This window comes from Gavia stellata, chromosome 23, assembly GCF_030936135.1.
Source record: "Gavia stellata isolate bGavSte3 chromosome 23, bGavSte3.hap2, whole genome shotgun sequence".
Lineage (NCBI taxonomy): Eukaryota > Metazoa > Chordata > Aves > Gaviiformes > Gaviidae > Gavia > Gavia stellata.
The window spans coordinates 7380346-7400505 of NC_082616.1; the positions used below are offsets into that span (position 1 = coordinate 7380346).

Here is a 20160-nt window from a genome sequence, read left to right on the forward strand (position 1 = left end):
AAAAAATAAAGCTAACTTGTTTCATTTCCTACTCTTGTGTAACATAACATTCTTCTGCTTCATAGCAACACATAGTGACAAAATCCATGCTTAAGTCTTACGTTATTTATTGAAACACACTGAAACAGATTTCTGATGGGCAGAAAATAGCAATAAATGGTAAAGCCAAAAACCAAAAAATAAATTGAAAATATTACACAATGCTAGTGAATTCAAAGACATTTTCTCCACCCAAATCTTACAATAAATAATACAATTTTACCTTTTTCACAGACTGCTAATCTTATTTTTTTTAACATATGCTGACATATACTCAATCAGCTTCTTAAAGTTAAAATTTATGTATACAGCAGGAGTAATCAGCGATCTTGTATTAAAAAAGCACCATTTGATATTTTATCTTAATTTTCAGCATATTGTATATACATTCAAGTCTTCCTTTAAAAAAACAAAGGAAGATGAAGAGGTAGAAGGGAAAAATTCCTCTTTAAATCTCTTCAGGATTTAAAAATCAAGTTCTAATACAGTAAAAATCTTGACTATATACAGCATTGTTCATCAGATGGTCGGAAATCTCCCCAGAAAAACAGACCCCTCTCACAGACAAGAAAAAGGCTATGAATGGCAGAAAAACAGAGATGATCTAAGAGAATAATTTTATTTATCATCCACCAGATGTGTAATGGTATTAATTTTATATACCAGAGGGTCTATTTTCACCAGAACACCTAATCTGACATTGCACAACTACTACATTTGTGCTTTCAGTTAAGCATCTATACATACCCAAGTCACCGGCTGGGAGAAGTTTGCTCATTTAGATATATACAGCTACTTGGTATACATGTTTGAAACTATGGACTACACTTCCACAGGAGCACAGGTATATAATAATAATAACACCACCACCAACAACAATAAGTTTAGTGAAATGGCCAGAATTTAACCCAATCTATTTTAGGAATTATGCCCACAGAAATATCTAACAGATTTCCATTATCACACAGGTTAAAAGTTAAATAAGTACCCTGCTTCTACTTCATTCTGGTACTCTTCAATCATAGCTAGTAAAACTGTAATTTCTAATAGTTAAGCCAAACTAAAATTGATAATGTCATCATTTTGGATCTGCAATATTTTCATGTTCACTTGCAGGTTTCTCATTCATTCTTATTCCATGCTTTGAATATGCTTGGATCCAAAACCATTTTCCGGAGATACATTCCAAATATTCACAATCTAAATGCCGCAGAGGAATCCGTAATTTATAGTAAGACTTTTGCTTAGCTTTGTAATTTCGCTTTGTAATTCCCTCTATATTAAATCACCTTTATTAGATACTCTTACTGTGAGTGCTTTACCAGAATGGTCATTGCTTGAAACTACGGCTTCAGCCATATTAAGGGTAGCAAGTCTCCTACTCCTATTTGCAGTGATCCCTTAACATAGGGGGAATAATACAAACAGATTGGGCAGACTTAAAAGGGCAGATTAAAATCCATATGAAGATGTCATCAAGTATAGTAACATATCAAAGTGACGGTCAGCTGCAAAAGATGTGACTAGTGGTGAACTACAATTATGAAGAATAAACACTAGCTTCATTTTAATCTGATTTTTTTCAGCATAAACTCTTGTGTCCTCTACATGCTTGGAAAAGTTAACAAGTACAGCTTCTGCTACAAGACAAGATCTTAGATTTTGGGTAGCTTTACTTCAAATTATTTCTCGCTATAAAATGAGTAAGCTTTTCGAAATTTGACATTTAGTGACTAAAAGGTCCAAAGTAATCAGGAAGATTTATCTTCCTATGTGCTGCTAACCATATTTGAAATGGCCTGTGTCTTAACAGCAGGTTTTAAGATTTTATATATATACATGCATGCATATATATAAAGATATAATACATATATAAAATTTGCAGTATTCAATGCACAGAGACTGTTTTGAGATACCTCATTATTTTGTTAGTTAACCATATTAAAATTTTTGTGCAAAATGTAATTGTTTCTAAAGAATTTAGAAGATTACAAGTCTTGGGCAAAGGGACACAGCTGTTAGTTTTAATAAATGACTGACACATTAAATCACAGTAAGTCAGTAAATATCTGATTTCAGGCAGTTTCGCAGATCTCTGAATGCAACCTATTCAAGTGCTTCGCTACCCTTCACCCTGGAAGAGTTTTTCCTAGTTTAAATAATCCTCACTTCAAAGATTTCCATATTTCTTACCCTAGACACCACGATACATGAATTTTTCCTCTTCTCTTTGCAGAAACCTCTCAAGTATTTAAAACCCATGGTTAACCAATGATCAATTTTCCAACAATCTTTTCAGAGACTAATCTGTCTTAAAGTTATTCAACTGATAAAATGATCTAATGTTAAGGATGACTAATAAGAGAGACAGCTGACAACATGCTCACTCCTCACAGTGTTTAGGACAGGCAGCTTCATCTGCCTCATAGCCTGGCTGTCACTTTATAGAAAAATTCATGTCACAACTTATGAAGACAATAATAATAATTAAAAAACATTAGTTGGAAACTTGGAAGCATCTTGCAGAAAGCAGGAAACACAGCAGACAATGCCTCAATAAGGGTTTTAAGTACTCAGGGTAAGATACTGGAGGGAATTTTCATATCTGTGCTTTTGTTGTAGAGTGCTGGCATCTCATCAGTTTTACATCCAAAATGAATGATCCTCTGGAGCCCCAGACATAGCCCAGACCTTTGCTGGGAGACAAGCAGGCAGGCAATCAGAAAGTGGCATGCTGGAAATACGCTCCCATACTGCTCACGGAAGCACAGGTATCTTTACCTGTCTGATGCAATTCATCAAGTCTGCCTACAAGAGGTCCAGATGGCTGATGGAAGAGAAAAACGTTCCCATGGGATATGGGTTCATGCATCTGCAGGAGAGACCTGCAGATCCCACTGGCACTGTCCCAAAGTACAACAGATATCTGGCAACCTGCAACCTATCTCACAGCACAGCGGGAGGTACCAAAACCGGACACAGTCTGTATGGGCTTGCAAAGATATATTGTGCAGCAGGCATTTGATGTAATGAACAGGATGTCTCCGAGAGGTCTCAGGTAGGATAATACTGAGAACATCAATTTTGGTGCGGAGTGAGCAATCATCATTTGCTCTCCCATGCACCACATTCACAAGTGGCAGCAATGGACTTCAGTAAAGTAAGTGTAAAGCTGATATCCAGTGGATCAGTACAGTTTTGCATCTAATGGCCATTGAGGAAATGAACAGTTATGAGGCAAGGCTTAAGGAAGGGGATCCTTAAAAAAGGGCAAAACAAGGTGGTACAGTACTTACAAGATAATATCTAATGGCTACCTCACTTTTACAATGGCTGATATTTTTTGTTTTAAATTACACACACTTTTGAATGATAAATTTGAAACAAAGTCTTGAGGCAATGAAGTTTTTCAGTATCCATCTAAAAGCCGATTCTGAATAGACGCACTGCTGGTTGGTGCTGCCCTTCACAAGTCACACTGTAGATGTATAAGAGACTGAAAAGAGGCAACGAACATGGCTGCTTAGCGAATGTTTACTGCTAGTCAATAGGCATTGTCCCTTAGCAATCTCTGAGCGCACACAAGTATTGTTAACTTCAAAAGACAAAAAAGTAGCACTGGACACAGACAAGCTGCTATCAGTTTTTCTAATTGATGACTGGATGCAGTAAAACATTCAACTGGCAATCTGAATAGGAAGACTTTTTCTAGGCTAAACAATCCCAGTTCATTCAGTCTTTCCTCTTTTCTCATACTCTAAGTGTATCATCTTTCTCCTTTCAACTCTGTCCAGGGACCGCACTTCCTCTGAGATACTGTGCCCAGCACTGGGTACTCCAACAAGTCCTTCCTAGAATTTTGTTATCCTAATCAATTAGGAAGCACACAAACTCCAGTAATTACCATTATTCGGAAGTCATGGGGAGGAGTATAATAAAAAACCCAATCCAAAGCAAAACCAAAAAAACAAAACATGCATGATTGCTAGCTTTAGTACTGGACCTGCATTAAGCCCTGTCTCAATTTCTTGAAGACACCTAGAGAAGCTACATTCCCTTCATGCTCTTTGAAAACTCAGCAGTAGATATTAATTTAAGAATTCTGGCAAGGTCACAGTACTTTAAATGATTTTTTTTTCCCCAGAAATACAAGCGGTAATTAAAAAAACCTGATTTCCAGTATGACCTACAATCAGGAATTCAGATGTGCAGGCTCTGTCTGAAATGACAAAACATGCATGCTGTGACAGCTAAGCTATCGGCACATGCTGGGCCAGTGGACAGAAGTGATCTTGAAAGGCCAGCATCCCAGTTTATGCGACTTGGCTGGGAATATTTTGCTTAAAGAATAAGCCATTACAAGTCTGAATGAAAACTGGTAAATATTTTTGTTACACAGTTTCCAGTTTACATAATTTTGAAACACTTTTCCTTTTTAAATTTAGTCTAACTGATTTGAAATTAATTATTGTAAAAAATAAGGATGCCCAAAAACCAGGAACACAATTCTCTAGGGGCTGCAAAATACCCTTAATTTTAGCTTAGCGTCAGACTGCTGCTTTTAGCTGTTTAAAATAGAAGACAAACTAGGGACCAAAGCACTTTTCCACACAATCCTTATCATGTTTAGGGCACTGAAATAAATTATAGTACTTGCATGAGATTTACTACCGACAATTTTCAATCCAGCTTCAGCCTGGATTACAAAGATGCAAGGAATTAAGGAGGAATGGTAACACACAAGTAGCTTTTTGAGACAGATCTCCACGTAGCCTCATCTAAACAAAGATGCGATTAGCAAGGTCCAACTATGATGTCAATACTATGATTTACAAATACTTACAAAGGGTTAATGACACATATTGCAGCTAGTTTCACTTAGCAATTACTCTGTGTCGGGGGGGGGGCGGTATTCTGCTTATGCTGGTATTTATGAGATTGATGCTGTTGAAATAAATTGAAATGGGGCCTTAATCCACGATTTTTGAAAGATGCAACAAAGGGATCCTCTACTAAGCAAAGAAAAACATACAATACACTGATCGCCTGAACTTCCTATACATACTTTTGTTCTATGTTTACCATTTTATAGGGCGATAACACTATTGTTTAACTATTAAACACAATGAAAATTAAATCAATTTTCTCTATTTGAAATTGTGATATCTCTGGTCATTGAAACACTATAGCAAGATGACAGACAGGCAACCAACAACATATAATTAGTTGATCTACAACTTCCTCTTGATTACCAAGGCTTATTATAAATAACATGTAGACACTACTCCTCCTTGCCCATGGCTTAAGGCATGCCTTTTTGGTTTTTTTAATGGTATCTAGACAGCTAAAGAATGCAGCTACCATTAAAGGAATCTTCAATGACATCAGCACGTTTCAATTAATAGAACTAGCTGGCTAACACTTGCCAGTGCTTATGCCTGTATTTAGATTTATTTGATAGTTGCAGTAAAATGAATGAGTTAACATATATTGAGAGTATTTCTAGGATTTGGACCCAGCAACTGAGGAGAAACAGAACCTCTTGAGCAAATGCCTTTTCCTGTTAGCTGAAATCTGGCCACATCCCAAAATTTTTTGGGATTTAAATAATCTACACTCAGCCAGTCAAAATGTTCCTTTACCCTACACACAAATTCTTTCACAAGAATTTCAATGGGAAATTAAAGTACACTACTACTGTCTCTGACAGTGGCATACATTTTAGAGTAAGCACAATGCAAAACTGAAAATCACAGTGGAAGACCATCACCCTCATTTACTAATGTAACTGAGAACACTACATTGTCTTTTTTCATAACCATTGACAACTATCTTCCCTGATTCACAGTTTAAACACTTACATAAGATCACCTCTTCACTTCTGTGAGGGAAGAGGAAAGCCCGCATTACAGACGGTAAAATTATATGATGCAGGGAAGGTGACAAATCTAGGTTTACCAACCCTTGAATTACGCTGAGTGGTTTTTAACTTGAACTAGTTTTGGAACACTGCCAAGGATCTAGTATCAAGGGATACTTTAGAGCAACATATTCTGCATGCAAAAGTGCCAAGAGAATATGTTAGAGAAATTAAATCATTCTGTTTCATTATTCAGCACTCATGGAAGCCTGAGCAGAGGCTGGTAATTAGCTAATTTGCATGGACTCTGTGCAGAAGAGTATTTAAAAGAATTCCAGCAGTATAATCTTTAAGGGGCAAGACAGCCTGGCCCGACTGACTAGCTAGCTTGGATATCTTGTCATCCCTCTGTCTGAGGCAGGACAAGCCATTTTTAGCTGTACAAGGACGGGCGGGTAGATTTCTGAAAATAGCTACATCTGCAGTTTTACAGTTAAATATGTAATTTCCTCACAAAGACTGTAATCAGACTCCATTTAAGTGGACCGCAAAAGCTGGATCAAGAGAAGCAATAAATCCAACTCTCATTCCAATTTCCCTGTAGGAAAATAGGTGTCGTTCTTGGTTTATCCAACTATCTTTATGATCGTGACCAGGGCAGTCAAAGCTGAACTCAGGAGAGAACTGCTTTAGGTCCTACTGAGCGGCACACAGGCTTTATAGATGCTGTGATAGCCCTTGAAAATACCAGACTTCTCTATTTATCCATTAAGGAACACTAACCCCTAGCCCAATAATTCAGAATTATCAGGTACCAAGTACTGCTTGTTCATGACAACCTCATTTTCGGGGACGATTTACATTCCAACAGCAAACAGCATCTCCTGCAGGCAGAGCTGGAAGAAAGCCATCACCAGTGTGAATGCAGGCCTGGGCCTGGGCCTCAGCAGCAGAGTTTCTAGCTTGCAGTGCTAGCGACCAGGCCTCACAGCAAATGAGCGGCCTGCTAAAATCTGATCCTCACTTCTCCATCACTCCTCACCACAGCGCAAGTCTCCCAGACAGGGTTTTAACTACAAAGTCATGGGTACTGTTGGGGTTTGGTAGGCACTGTGCTGACCCACCTCAGAACAGATCTGCCCCCCAGAAGTTTTGCATTCAAAAGGACAGTGCATATTAACACCCCTCCTCCCCTCTCCCCACTACCACCAGCACTTTGCTCAATGTTGCTAATTAACCACCAAGTGGAAAAGAAGAAAGTGACCCTGCAATCCAAAGGACCTCCTACAGCTTATTTGTTGCTTTGATATTTTCTTTTACAAGAAATGTGAGGTTGAAGCCAAAGCATTTCTTCAGTCAATTCTCCCTGAGAATGAGTATTTTGGAGTAATTTCCTACAGGTGGTAAATTGTATCTCTACAAATTTTCAGATGGTGCAGGTGAGGGTTTTATTTTGAAATACAACAATTACCTTTCCTGTATATGATGTTTTATCTTCCCAATTCTCTAGTTCTAGGCCATCTTATGATTTTACCGTTGCAAACCTCAGAAGTCAAGCATGAGGCCTTAGCTACAACAAACCCTATTTTACATAGAGAACAGTTGTAACTGCACATATCTCTGCTTTCATACTACTAATGATCTGCACATGGCCCTTCAATCACTGTGGTATACTGTCTATAAGCTGATCAATTCTGTATACGCAACATGAATTTGGGAAGTAATACTCTTTCTGATAATACAGCTTCATATCCTGCTTATGAAACATCACCAGCCCAAAAGCTGTTTTCAAAGTTACACAAATATTACATCTAATCTACTACGTCAACATCTGTTTTGGAATCTTGACAACAAGGAACTAACTTTTAATGCTTCCCTAACATTTGCAAGTTGGAAAAAAAAAGAAAGAAATGTTCTGAGTCAACAGGAACCTCCTCTTCATGGAAATTAAATGCCAAAAATAAATATGGAATTCCCTCATGTGGCCCTGCTGTTTTCTTCACTGTTTTCCCATAGATTTCAAAAAAGAGAAGTCTACACATGGATTTTAAAGAAATAAAAACTTACATTGTAGAAGGAAAAAAAAGCGCTATATATTTCTACCAGGTTTTTAGGTTTCAAATTATCTGCATCGGGTACACTGGGAAAGCTAGTACAGCACTTTAGGTGAGATGAAGTTTACAGGTATTACCCAGTAACTTTAATTGAGAATAGGTGAAAAGGAAACAGACAAGCTTTGGACACGGAAGCTGTATTTTTTAGGACTGAAACAGAAATAACGAAGTTGAAGCTAAATGCAGGTTATATCTGAGCTTTTTTTGCCCTTGATTTTCTGCTGATCTTTCTGACAACACTTGCAGCCACACCTCACGGTCCCCTAGGATGAAGGCAGCAATTCTCTAAAGCAACAGTAATAGAGGCACAGAAGAAGGTACTGGCTTAACTGCTGGGACTCTTCTATGAAAAAAAATCACAATTCCAATTTGATGGAAACTAATTTTCACTCATTATTATCAAACATCACTAGGTAAGACACCTCTCCTCTCCTATTCCCAAGCTCTGGATGCATAAACCCCCGATGCCCTCTCTGCACCTTCCACACACGCACCCCAAAACATCTCCCTCTTCTGAGTGTTCTCTCCCCTGTTCAGACATCCCCCAGCTCTTCACAGACTCCCTGTTTTGCTGAATTGGTGAGTTCCTCTGCTGTTATTCAAGCCACTTTGCCTCCTTTCCAAACTCTCATACCCATCTCATTTATTCTCCTTTATCATCATATTTTCTTCATCCCTTGTCTCCTTTCTCCAAATACAAGTTGCTCATGTCCTTCAAACTCTGACTCCACCATTTATTCCAATTTCTGCCCTCCCCTCCACCCCCCTTCATCTTTGAATGTTCATGAGTCATTTAAAACTTGTTTATCAGGCAGGGAGGCTCCTCTCTCAGGCAATGCCTACCAAGATTCAATTCAAACCCTAGTTCAATTTCCAATTTGACTGCAGGTCCTGTGCCACTCCAGGCAACCCTGCTTATGCTGCAGCTCTACAGCAGAAATACAGAGTTAACATTTTCCTACCTCAATATTAGCACTATGAGGATAAAGAAAGGGAGAGGCCGTAGCATGCTCACCGATTCAAAAACTCTGGAGAATTTAGGTGTAAAACTCTTGAGTATACAAGGAACAGTCTTTTAAAGTCTAAAACTTGGTCAAACTTGGATGATTTTCTATGCAGAATGGACATCACTGACTCAATACTGCTTTGACTTTAGAGCACTTTCAAGGCTCTTAATATGGAAAAAATAATAAAAGGTAACTTTTTTTACTAACTTCAGGGCTTTTTTCCCATGCAGAAGCAAAACACTCATTTTTATACACTGAAGAACATACAGACACATCAGGGTTTATGTTACTACATGAAAACACAAAGCAAGCAATACTCAACCAAAAATGTTTCTTTCTTAAGGGTGTGTAAAGAACTGGTAACTTCTTAGGTTTTGGTATTCTTTGTGATGTAGGCAATATGAAAATCTTGGATTAAGTGAATTACTTGATCCTAAAAGTGAAAACTCCTGCAGCAAACAAACAGTATTATGGTGGCATAGCAAAGTTGATTAAAAAAACCTCAGAGTATCAGATATCAACTTACAGGGTCCTGTTCTAAAATGATGGGATGGCTGAAGAGCGTGGGAAAAATGTTTGTGTGTTGGCTGCACCTGCAAAACTCTGCATGCAGACATTCATGCTGAGAGTAAACAAGTAGTCAGCCATGCAGCTATTTGCAGAGTGTGCACTTACAAACGTCCACTTCCACGTATAAATGCTGGACTTGAAGGGCACAACATTCATGCCTCTAAAATGGAAAAACTGAAATTATGAGCCTCATACTGCAGACTGTCCATGTGAGATATCCAACACTAGAAGTCCTAGCTCTCATTCCTATACAATTAGAGCCGCTCCTTATTCCTGCCAACCAAGGTCTGACATGGCTACAGTTTAAGGCAGATGGTCTGATGTTCCTTTTAGTTTGTGCTTTATGCATCTGCCTTTCTAGTACCAGTTTTGTGAGGTTACTGTACAAAATAAACTCCCTCTTGCTTCTTAGGGGAAAGGCAAATGAGTTTTTAAAAAAACCAACAACAAGCATTGAAGAATTTGCTAAATGTAGCTTAGGCAGAGGGTTCCCTCTCTTTTCTTCTTTTTCTGTTCAAGATCACTTGTTCCCAACAGGTGTGGTGTCTCACAGTAGTGAATAGCCCACCAGTAGAGGTGTGGAGGTCGGTACCTACAAAAGGCTCTGTCATTGCCAAAGCCGCTGGCACGATGGGCAAAGAGAAGAGAAAAGGTGACAGGTCAGGAGGACATAAGGAGGTGGAAACAGACATCTGCCTGTTCTTTTTTACAGCAAAATATCAAAAAAACAGCAATATTAAAAAAGATGCTATGCTCTGCTGCAACCTTAGTGATTCCTATCTTTGTGTTTGTCATGCCATTACTTTATATTTGGTTAAGTAAACTTTGTATTTGGTCACGTAAACCAGCATATCGAAACATTGCCAAACATGGTATGCTAGTAACAGAACCAAGTCAAAAGGCGTTGTTTGAAGGGAGCAATTTAGATGGATAGGAGGATACTTGCATATAAAACATCAATCAATTCTGCAACCATCTGCATGACTCAGTAGAGGTGAAGAATCATTCTCCCGAAGGAATGTGCTTAAAAGCATATGGAACAATATTCTTTCTCCATAACTTTCCTCTACTCTGCACTTCCTCTGTCCATTTAACAAACACAAAGGCGCTTCAACACTGTTACGGATTACAGAACATTTCATTAAACCTTAACCTCTCACAGGAAATAAGACTGCAGCCTGTAGCTGTTTCACCCAGGCTTCACTTTCCACGCTGAGATAACTCCTGCTATCCAAGTATGAAACTCGCTAACCCGCTAAACCCAGACCTGCAAAAAGACTGTATTGCTTCATAGGACATAATCCCATAACAGACTTTCCCTTTTTAGGTCGAGTAACACATAAAAGCTTCAGCCCTCCAGGTAATGGTCAGGCACTCATAACTGCATTACTGTAAACCAGTCATATAGCAAATGTTCGCATTACACAGAGAGACAGATTTTCAAAATGGCTCAATATTTAAGGCTTCAAAAGAATTTCACTCCTTTTTAGGCTCATAAGTGAAGTGTGTGAATTTTCAAGTGCTCAGCACCCAGTGAGAACAAACAGTCCTGTTCGTATCACTTGTATAGCAATTCGCCATTTCTCAGAGGACATTATCAAAAGCTGTTCCAGCTTTGTTCTTTTCAACAGCATTGCTGCCTAATGGCACCAAACATTTCCTGCAAAATAAAGATAGGCTTACTTGGCTTTTCAAAATAATCAATTTGAAAAACTGGGGCAGAGAACATGTGGAATGTATTAACTTGTCCCAATTTTCAAGAGGAACTGTCAGTTGCTTTGTACAAGACTAGGCCATTCTCTCACTGTGTAAGCTTTGCATTTCAGGAATTTAGAAACTGGCCTGGGGAAAAAATAATTCCTTTTCTGCTGAACTCAGACATAAAAGGATCTGAGCTCAGAGATGCTTTGCCACTTTGCTTTCTAAAAAACAAATTCTCTAAAATACGAGTACATTTTGATAATGTGTGCAAGTCATAAAAGCAAGTCTACATAGTCCGGTGCTTCCTTCTACACAAAAGATGTTTCTGTTACAATTACAGTTAAGAAACAAGAGCCAAGTATGGTGACTGAAGCATAGTAGATGCTCCAGAAAAGACTCTTCTCTAATCATCTTCTGAGAAAAACAGGCAAAGCAGAGACTTGACTTTGTTTACCATCATTACTGCTACCCTATCTGTTCTTCAGTACATGCGCATGCATGCGCGAGCACCCTTCTATAGGCAGTATAATAGAAGCAACAAGTGTCTTAGTAATAAAACCGAATTCAACTTAAGCATAAAATCTTAAGACTTCCCCCCCCCCCCCCCATTTTTCTGATTTTGAACAAGTCTTTCCCCCCATTTTCTGCTCAAACCTGAAGAATTGGCCAAATTTAAGTTTGAGGCACCTTCAGATCTCCTAATCGCTCCCTTTGCAAAAACGCTATGCCTCCATTCCTGAGTGTTAACGCATTCTGTTCCTTGGTCAGTAATCTCTCCACAGTGGAGCAGCATTTTAATCTTTATAAAACTGCAAGCAATGGTAACAGTTTTCAAATTCTTAAGGGTCAAATTTTAGCTTTGAATCATGCCTCTGTTAAACTTCTGTATTTTCTCACCTTGCCACTTTTCCCCTCTCTTACGCCTACTATCCTTCATAGCAGGTCCTAAGTTTCAGAAGACTCAGCAGAGCTGTAACTTACTCTAATTTTGATGTTCATGCGTTGCAAACATGCCCACAGGGAAACCTGGGTGTCACCCTTACAACAAGTTAATTCAGTGCAGACAGTTTAATAAGAATACACAAAATATGCAAGAGAATAGCAATCAAAGCTAAAATAGATGGTATATGAGATGGTACTGAAATCATCACTTACAGCACCGAGGTAAACTGCAAGAAAATCGCCACACTGCAAAAGTATTACTTCAGCTCATGCTCAGCACAAATCGAAAGCAAATTGCAATCCACTGAGAAAATGTTCTTCACTATTCTATGAGTTTACAAAAATGCAAAGACTTCACTTCTCCACTACAACATTATAGCCTTGTTTTCTAGGAAATTGCACTCAGATGTTGCTCCTCTGCCATCGTTAATCTCCATGGAAACCTTAGAATGACTGTTGGCCTGAAATAGGCTCTGTCATCCCAGATCAACTCAAAAGTAGTCCAGCAAAAGATCTTATAGCTCCTATTTTTTGGCTGTACATTTTTATCAGTGAGCACAGCTGAAGAGTTACAATTCCTGCGGCTGCTATGAAATAGAGCTTTCATTGCTAACAAACAGAACATACATAAGGTGAACTATTTTTCCAGTTGAGGCTAAGACACAGAGATTCAAAGATTACCTACTTCTAGAGTAAGACGTAGACTTGAAAAAACCCCAAAAGATGTGTCTATGTTGAATGTTAGAAGGTGATTAAAGCTAGGAGACCAGGCTCCTAAAAATCCGCTATATCTCTGCACAGCATTATCCCCTTACAAGAAGGGAGCAGGACAAAGCAAAGAGACCTTTCTAAAGGTATTTATTAAAATTTACTTCTGGGGATCATCAGGGAATTGCCCATTTTAAGTGGAGTACAACCAGATGGGTTGTGCTTGGTTTTTCTTTCTCCTTCACCATACCAATGCAGACACTCTCCGTGACTAACATCCCCAGCACAGGGTCAAGGCAGTTACTCAGAGATATTTTACCTAGCACAAAACTCATTTGCAGAGGGCCTGGTTTGCTGTCTTAAACTGACAGACAGAGAGAGATACTAAATGTCAGGAAAGCTGTTTTCTTGGCAAGAAGCCGTCTATACAAATTGTTTCTACAAGGAAAATATACTGCCTGGGTGTATACAAATGCATAATATGTTATACATATAAATAATCAGACTTCTTATAAACCAAAATTGAGAAAGTAACCTGTGAAAAGATTTGAGACTTGCATAGTTGCAAGTGTCACACTGCACTAAAACTTGATTTCTTGAATGTAATCTAGTCATTGTTATAAATTTCCAGGGATAATTAACACAAATAGCCATATAAATTTTTCCGAGACACAGGCAAGAAAAAAAAGCAAAGACAGACAGACAAAAGAAAACAAGGGAAAAAATTTAAAATAGTATATAAGGATTTGTACTTATTTCATTCCTTTTTAGCAGTACTAAAAGGAGTTGCCTCCACTTACAGCTGCAAGTACTTAGACATTTCCAGGAAAAAAAAAATACCTTACTTCCTTAGGTCTGACCTTCCCAACTTTAACTCTTACAGGTCGTTCCCTGATCACAGATTGTTTCCATTCTGGGCAGAAACCTTCTTTTGTAGTGTATTTGTCCACTTCCAAAGCCCGTGAAATCCTGGGGCTCTCTGTATGGCTGGGGGTTTTTTTTGATACTACGGTAATATGGTAAAACAGAAATACCTTAATGCCAGGTTGTTAACAGGCTCACTAACTTGAGTAACACTGCTGATTGCTAATAACATCCAAGGTACACTGTCAAGTCTGGGGTTTTTTTGTTTGATTGCTTGTTTTATCTCAGCAGCATGTTGATGTGCACTACACAGAACTGGCTGAACTTGGTAGGTGACTTATTGATACCTTTAACATCTGTGCTGAATTTACAAGTTCATTTGTTAATGAGTAAGCTGCTAAGTGAAACACTAGAGACCCACCAGTGTCTGTGTAGAGAAGTCCACATCAATTCATAAGGAGATGCAAACATGCCCCTGAATGGGAGCTTTGATGTATTTTATAGGAAACCACGCTGAGAGATCACAGGCTTTGACTTACGTCTTTGAATGGCAGGATATAGTCTTTGCTAGCACTGGTCTCCAGACAAGCCTCAGTTAATCATCAACAAGCCCTCTGAATGCTTCATAATGTCAGGCTCTTTGCATACCTACTCTTTTATGAGGGAAAGAGAAAAGAGGATGGGAGGTATACATCTGATCAGTAGGATGCTGGACTGGGACCTTCAGCCAGCAACTGAGGTGTTCAAAGCCACACACACTCTAATTTTGTCCCTTCTCCAACTAACAAGCAGAAATAACAAGGCAGCTACATGGCAGCATCCTTATTACTGAAGTGCTGGGGAAAGAAGATTGAATTCATCAAAACCTAAAGACTGAATGATGCCAGTTTTACAAGCATGCACCTTTAGGGAGCACAGCAGGCTCCCACCTTTTCTCACTGTGGAGCTCTCACCTTTTCTCACTGTGGAGGAACCAAATACACTCCCCTGTTTTTGTGCTCACTACTGATTACAGGGGTAGAGTCAACAGGATGGCAACAAATAGAGCTTGTCTAATATGAGAAGAAAGGAAAGCAAATGCTAGACAGCAATGTCTCTTGCTCCCTCTGCGAGCTCCTTTCATTGTGCTGTGCCTTACACTTGCTAACAATGTAAAGTCACCTGTGCAGTTTTGATTTTTGCCTGGAAAAGAAGAGAAGAAACAAAACACTGGCTTTTAACTCTTAAACAAGTATCCATCCAATAACACAATGACCATACAAAGCCCGATCAAAGATTCTACCACCAATGGCAGCCATGAGGTGACACCTAGGGGAGCACACCTGATCAGACCAAGCATGTAACTACACTTTTCTCAGAATACCCTTCTGCAGTTTGGTGCTCAAACTTTGAGCCATAAGCAGTATTTTTGTGCTATGTGGTTTTCTTGATGAGTTTTTCTTTCATGAGGTTGTATAATCAACTTATTAAATTCCTAAGAACAAGCTGTAAATAACACAAAACCAAGCTAACAGACATATAATCTAATCCGCTGACTAAAATTCCACCCTTGGAACCCAGGCATGGACGTCCAAGGAGAGACAGCAGTGGGATTGCTGCCTACGCCCATCTCTGTATCTTTTCCTCCAGGCCTCCCTTCATGTTTATGATGGCCTCAAAACTATGGAACCACAGTGCAACATGAGAATACAAAACCTTTCAACTAGAAGAATGACTCAAGTAAATTGGATTAGCACTAGAGCAATAAATCGCTGCTTGTGGTTTTTTCCCCCCTAATTCTTTAAGTCTGGCCCATCTTCCTTTTCTCTGGCTCCTACCTCTGAGAGTAAGAAGTTATGAAGCCTTAATAACCCTGCTGCTAGCATGAAGGAGAAATTGCTTGGCTCCTTCTCCTAAAGAGGCTTTTATGAAACATTTAGACTTCTCCAGCTCAGCAAACAGAATACAAAACACTGCCTGTAGCAGAGAACATCAAGGCATGATATACTTGAAAAACAGAAAGAAAGGGCAAGTGATTTTTTTTTTGTAGCATCTGATGTTAAATTTCACAAAGGTGGTACTCAAGTTTTTGTAACAAACGACATATCCTGGTTGGTTTTGTTACTCATCCTCACCACAATAGAATGTCTCATTCTGGTCTTGTAACAATTAACTGTAACAAACAGAAGCAGCAGGGAGAAAAAGAAAAGAAAAAAAAAATCCACAAAAGACAACTGAACTTCCAAGCATTTATGAAAGAGATAGAGGACCAAGAGAGGTAACATCTGACAGAAAGGTGACATATGTATCCTTGTAAGGCAAAAGCTCTGGCTGTATCAGCAGCCTGACATTGCTAGGCAACTCTCACTGAAGCGCCAAGGGTGTATCAAAATAAGGAGTTTTTTAATTGCTCTGAAGTCACTATGTCATTTTATTATACAAGCAGCACTAGACACAACAATAGCTGAAATGTTTAAAACAAACTCTGTATTTTTTAGAAATTGCTTATTGAATACAAGCTCTTTCCCCAATATTTCCACCAAGCTGCTGTGCTAAACAGATCTCATCCACTGTGCAGTCTTGTGTACTTAACTAAAACAAAAGAAAGTTCTATAATACCTGTTGCTGTTGTTTCAAGGACCTCATGTGTAGGTTTTTACTTTCAGGATTGCTGCAAAAAACCTGTTTGACTCTGAGAAAGGTTCAAACAAGCTTCCAAGCTACACATAAAATACTCAAACCCAGCAAGGCCATCATAAGGCTAAATTACAGAATGCAAATGCAGTTGATTAAGATGAGCCTTCATGGGTCACAGAATCTTGTTAGAGGTTTAGCACTGGATTCCAATGCTAAAGTTTGTTTTGGTGTTAAATAAATACTTATTTATACTTCCTAAAGAGCACTTTAATTTAAAAGTAAGTCCAAATGTAACCTAATCACTTTCAGTATTTTGAAGTTTAAATAATTAGAGACTCATTTTCATTTAGGATATACACACACACACGTATGTATCCATATGCACCAAACCACCACCGCAGCTCAGTAAAAATACAAATGCTTTCTGAACTCCAGGACAGCCTGGATAATATTGCTCTACCATCGCCAAATACTTCATTATCCACTTGAGTTCTGAACAGCTTGTATTCTCTTTGGCCCCATACAAACGCCCAAAAAAGACTTCTGTTGCTGTTTGTCAGTTGCCATGCTATTGTCAACTATTTCAGCCCTTGGGAATACAACATCCACCCACAGTTTCTCAAGTTTGTATTAGTAAGCTCTGCCTAGCACTAGCTGTATTTCCAGGAAAATGGTAAATCGGTGATTAGAACAGTTCAAAAATGTTAAGCTTTAACAGTAACAAACAGATTCAGTTTAGACATTATCAGTGACGCTTGACTCACATGCAATGGCAACGGGGAAAACCAAAACAGAACAATACTCGGGTATATCCATGGAGAATATGGAGCTGGGAGTATGAGATGAGAGAATGAAGAGTTGTTTGGCCCAGAGCTGAACCTATTTTATGGGTGAAAAAGGCAATTCCAGGGAATGCCTGTACCAGTGTAGTACTCCCTTTTCTCTCACTGCTGGGTATGTGTAGACTTCTCTGCACAGTAGTGATTGCAGAGAAAAAGATTGAAACTTTCTCCAGTGCCCACTATGAGATTCGCTTAGGTGATCCAGAAGCACTGGTGACACTGGTCCAGCAGATGAGAGCATTTAAGCAGAGTGGCCACTCCGTAGTGACTGTTATACAGTTTATCACTGAATCTCATCCTAATTTCTCCAGGAGGATTTTATAGATTAATTAGAGACCACAGCAATGGGCTCCCATAACACACAGATATGCATTAATGAGCAAGACATTCCGGTGCACCACAAGGTATTGTCTGGAGGAATAGTTACTTTCCTTTGAACTTGAAATCTTCTATTTTCTGGATGAAAAAAAAGTACTTCTCAATGTAGGCCACTGATCCAATATTTCTACTAGTCTACAGGCTTTGCACCTCAGCAGTTTCATCTGTTGCCAGTGTTGCATGACACTCATCCATGGCAACAGAGTTAAAAATTCAATCGTGAAGATGTATCCCATTTAGCGAGAGCAAGAACTAGATGGAACATTTGGCTGACCTTTTTGTTGGCTTGGTTTTGTCATGACAATTACTGAGGTTAGTATGAACCAAACAAGAGCTATGCAAGTGCAAAAGCCACATTACAGTTTTGTTAAGCTGCAATTTGAGAGTGCTTCTGGAATACCAATAGCTGCCTAGACAGCCCTGCTGTACAGAATATGTTTCTACCTGCTACTTCATGAAGTTCCTCTTCACAAGCTGGTCATCTACATGGTCATGACCTCTGAACATTCCCTCACAAACTGAGCAGGCCCTCATTGTGAAAATAACGCTACTAATAGCTATCTGAGAAGTTACCAGTCACCAGTGGCAACAACCCATGCCCCACATGCTACAGTCACTCCCCACTGTTCCCCAAGCTGCCTCCTCAATTAATAAAGCTGTCTCTTTTGGGTCTGGGCTATCTTAAGCTATTGGATCAGGTTACAAAGACTTCAGTGACACTAGCAGCTCCCTGACCTTCCTTCCAACATCAGAAAGTTGTTCCTATCTCTCTAATACACATACTACTCCAGCAGCAATTACTCCACAATACAAGAAAAGTGTGTGTTCTTTAAGAACAGAATTGGCTCCTGATGAGGTTCACAGTCTGACATCTCCACAGAAACCAGTGAAAGATGGTGGCAGGCTTAGATTTTAAAATATTATAAGCCAATACTGCTGTGAAACACATCAGACCTAGAAATTATGTGCCAAAGTAACAGCCTCTTTGTTCTCTGATACTTAGTTTCATTTTACTAATTACAGGGTAATATATGTGAAGCCAAGTCATATACCTATATATATATATATATATATATACACACACACACACAATTGATTCAGAGTGATACAATAGTGGACCAAAAGTTTAAACTGATACATTGCGAGAGGGAGAGAAGCCATTGCACCACATTTGCAAATTCTACTCAACTGTAATTTCTAGTTTAGAAGCAAGCAACTTACAAAGCAGTTCTGGACTTGATGGATAAACAGTGGTCTAATTAGACTGCTGTGCTCGGAAACTCTTCCTTCTGTGAAGCAATAAAACAAGATGATCAGTATAAAACCTGGTGTTATCTGCCAGGTCTCACTACTGGTAAAACCACCCCTCCCATAGTCCACAAAAGTACAGTATCAAGACGAACACTTCAGAACAGGATTTGGTTACATCACTGTTAAATCTTTCACGGAAAATGTTTTGCTATATAATCTTGCATAGAAAAAGATAAGTCATGGCTGGTAGAGTTGAAGCTCTGGATGAAGCATGCCATTCCCCACTGCACCATGCCAGGACAGTTTTCAACATTCATAAAGCTTCCTGAATGATTAATAATCATCACAAAGAAGCAGCTGAACAGTGCTGCCACATCTGTATCTTCCCAGAATAAATGCTAGCTGATTTTAATTGTTTGTGTTTTATGTCTTCCTTAGATGAGCAACATAAAGTTGGGAAGATTTCACTTCAGAATGAGTAACAGACAAGTTCCAGTAACACAGGACTAGTAACACAGGAGTAGAGAATAAGCATTACAAAATATGAGGACAATGATCCTCTGCACATCCATTCCTAAGGTTTCTAAGCATCCTGCCTGCCCCGTGGCCAGGTTTCACCCACCAGTTATTGCAACTAAAAAGTTTAGCAAGGGCATGTTAGTATCATCCGTATTTCCAGACCCTCTCAGAGCTGTAGTCATAGGCCAAACACTATTTTGTCTGGCACTGTACCAAAAACAGAACCAAAGTTATTCTGCATCCCAAACAGCTCATGGAAAAGTTGCCAGAGATAAACATAGCTAAACTAGAGGGATATGAGGGGCCTTGGAAATAATGCGATAATACTTTCTACACAAGAGTCTCAAAACAGTGGTTTGTTTATAGAAAAGAGACTTTATGAGGAACTGAAGAACAATAACGAGGCAGCTTGTCAGATGTTATGGTGGCAAATTTTGCTGCAAGAGGCCAGAAAAATTAGAGTACAAAGGTCTTGAGTTGAGAATGGGAAAAAATGAACAACGAAGGCTTGGGTCCTGGACTGATCAGGCGTGAGAGTACATTTCTTATTACTGAGAGAAACAGAGCAGAGGTGACAGCCACTAGGAATCATGGTGAAGAGCCTTAAAAGTACGAAAGGGCAGCTGATGTTTGATGTACAAGAAGCCAGGAGAGGGAGAAGCAAACAGGGCAATGACACCATCAAAGGAGCAGGCTAAAAACTGTGGAATCATTTCAAATTGGTATGAGTGAAGTAAGACTGCATTTAT

At 39.0% G+C, this 20160-nt stretch overlaps 1 protein-coding gene across 1 annotated transcript in view; it reads right to left on the reverse strand.

Moving 5' to 3' along the window:
- The window catches only part of PLCB4 (phospholipase C beta 4), a 130015-nt gene extending 111132 nt beyond the window's left edge, over positions 1-18883 (reverse strand). Inside the window, exon 1 of the mRNA XM_009810153.2 lies at positions 18863-18883. The gene's annotated coding sequence lies outside the window, so the exon portion shown is untranslated. The remainder of the gene's footprint in view (positions 1-18862) is intronic.
- Between the last annotated feature and the right edge of the window lie 1277 nt (positions 18884-20160).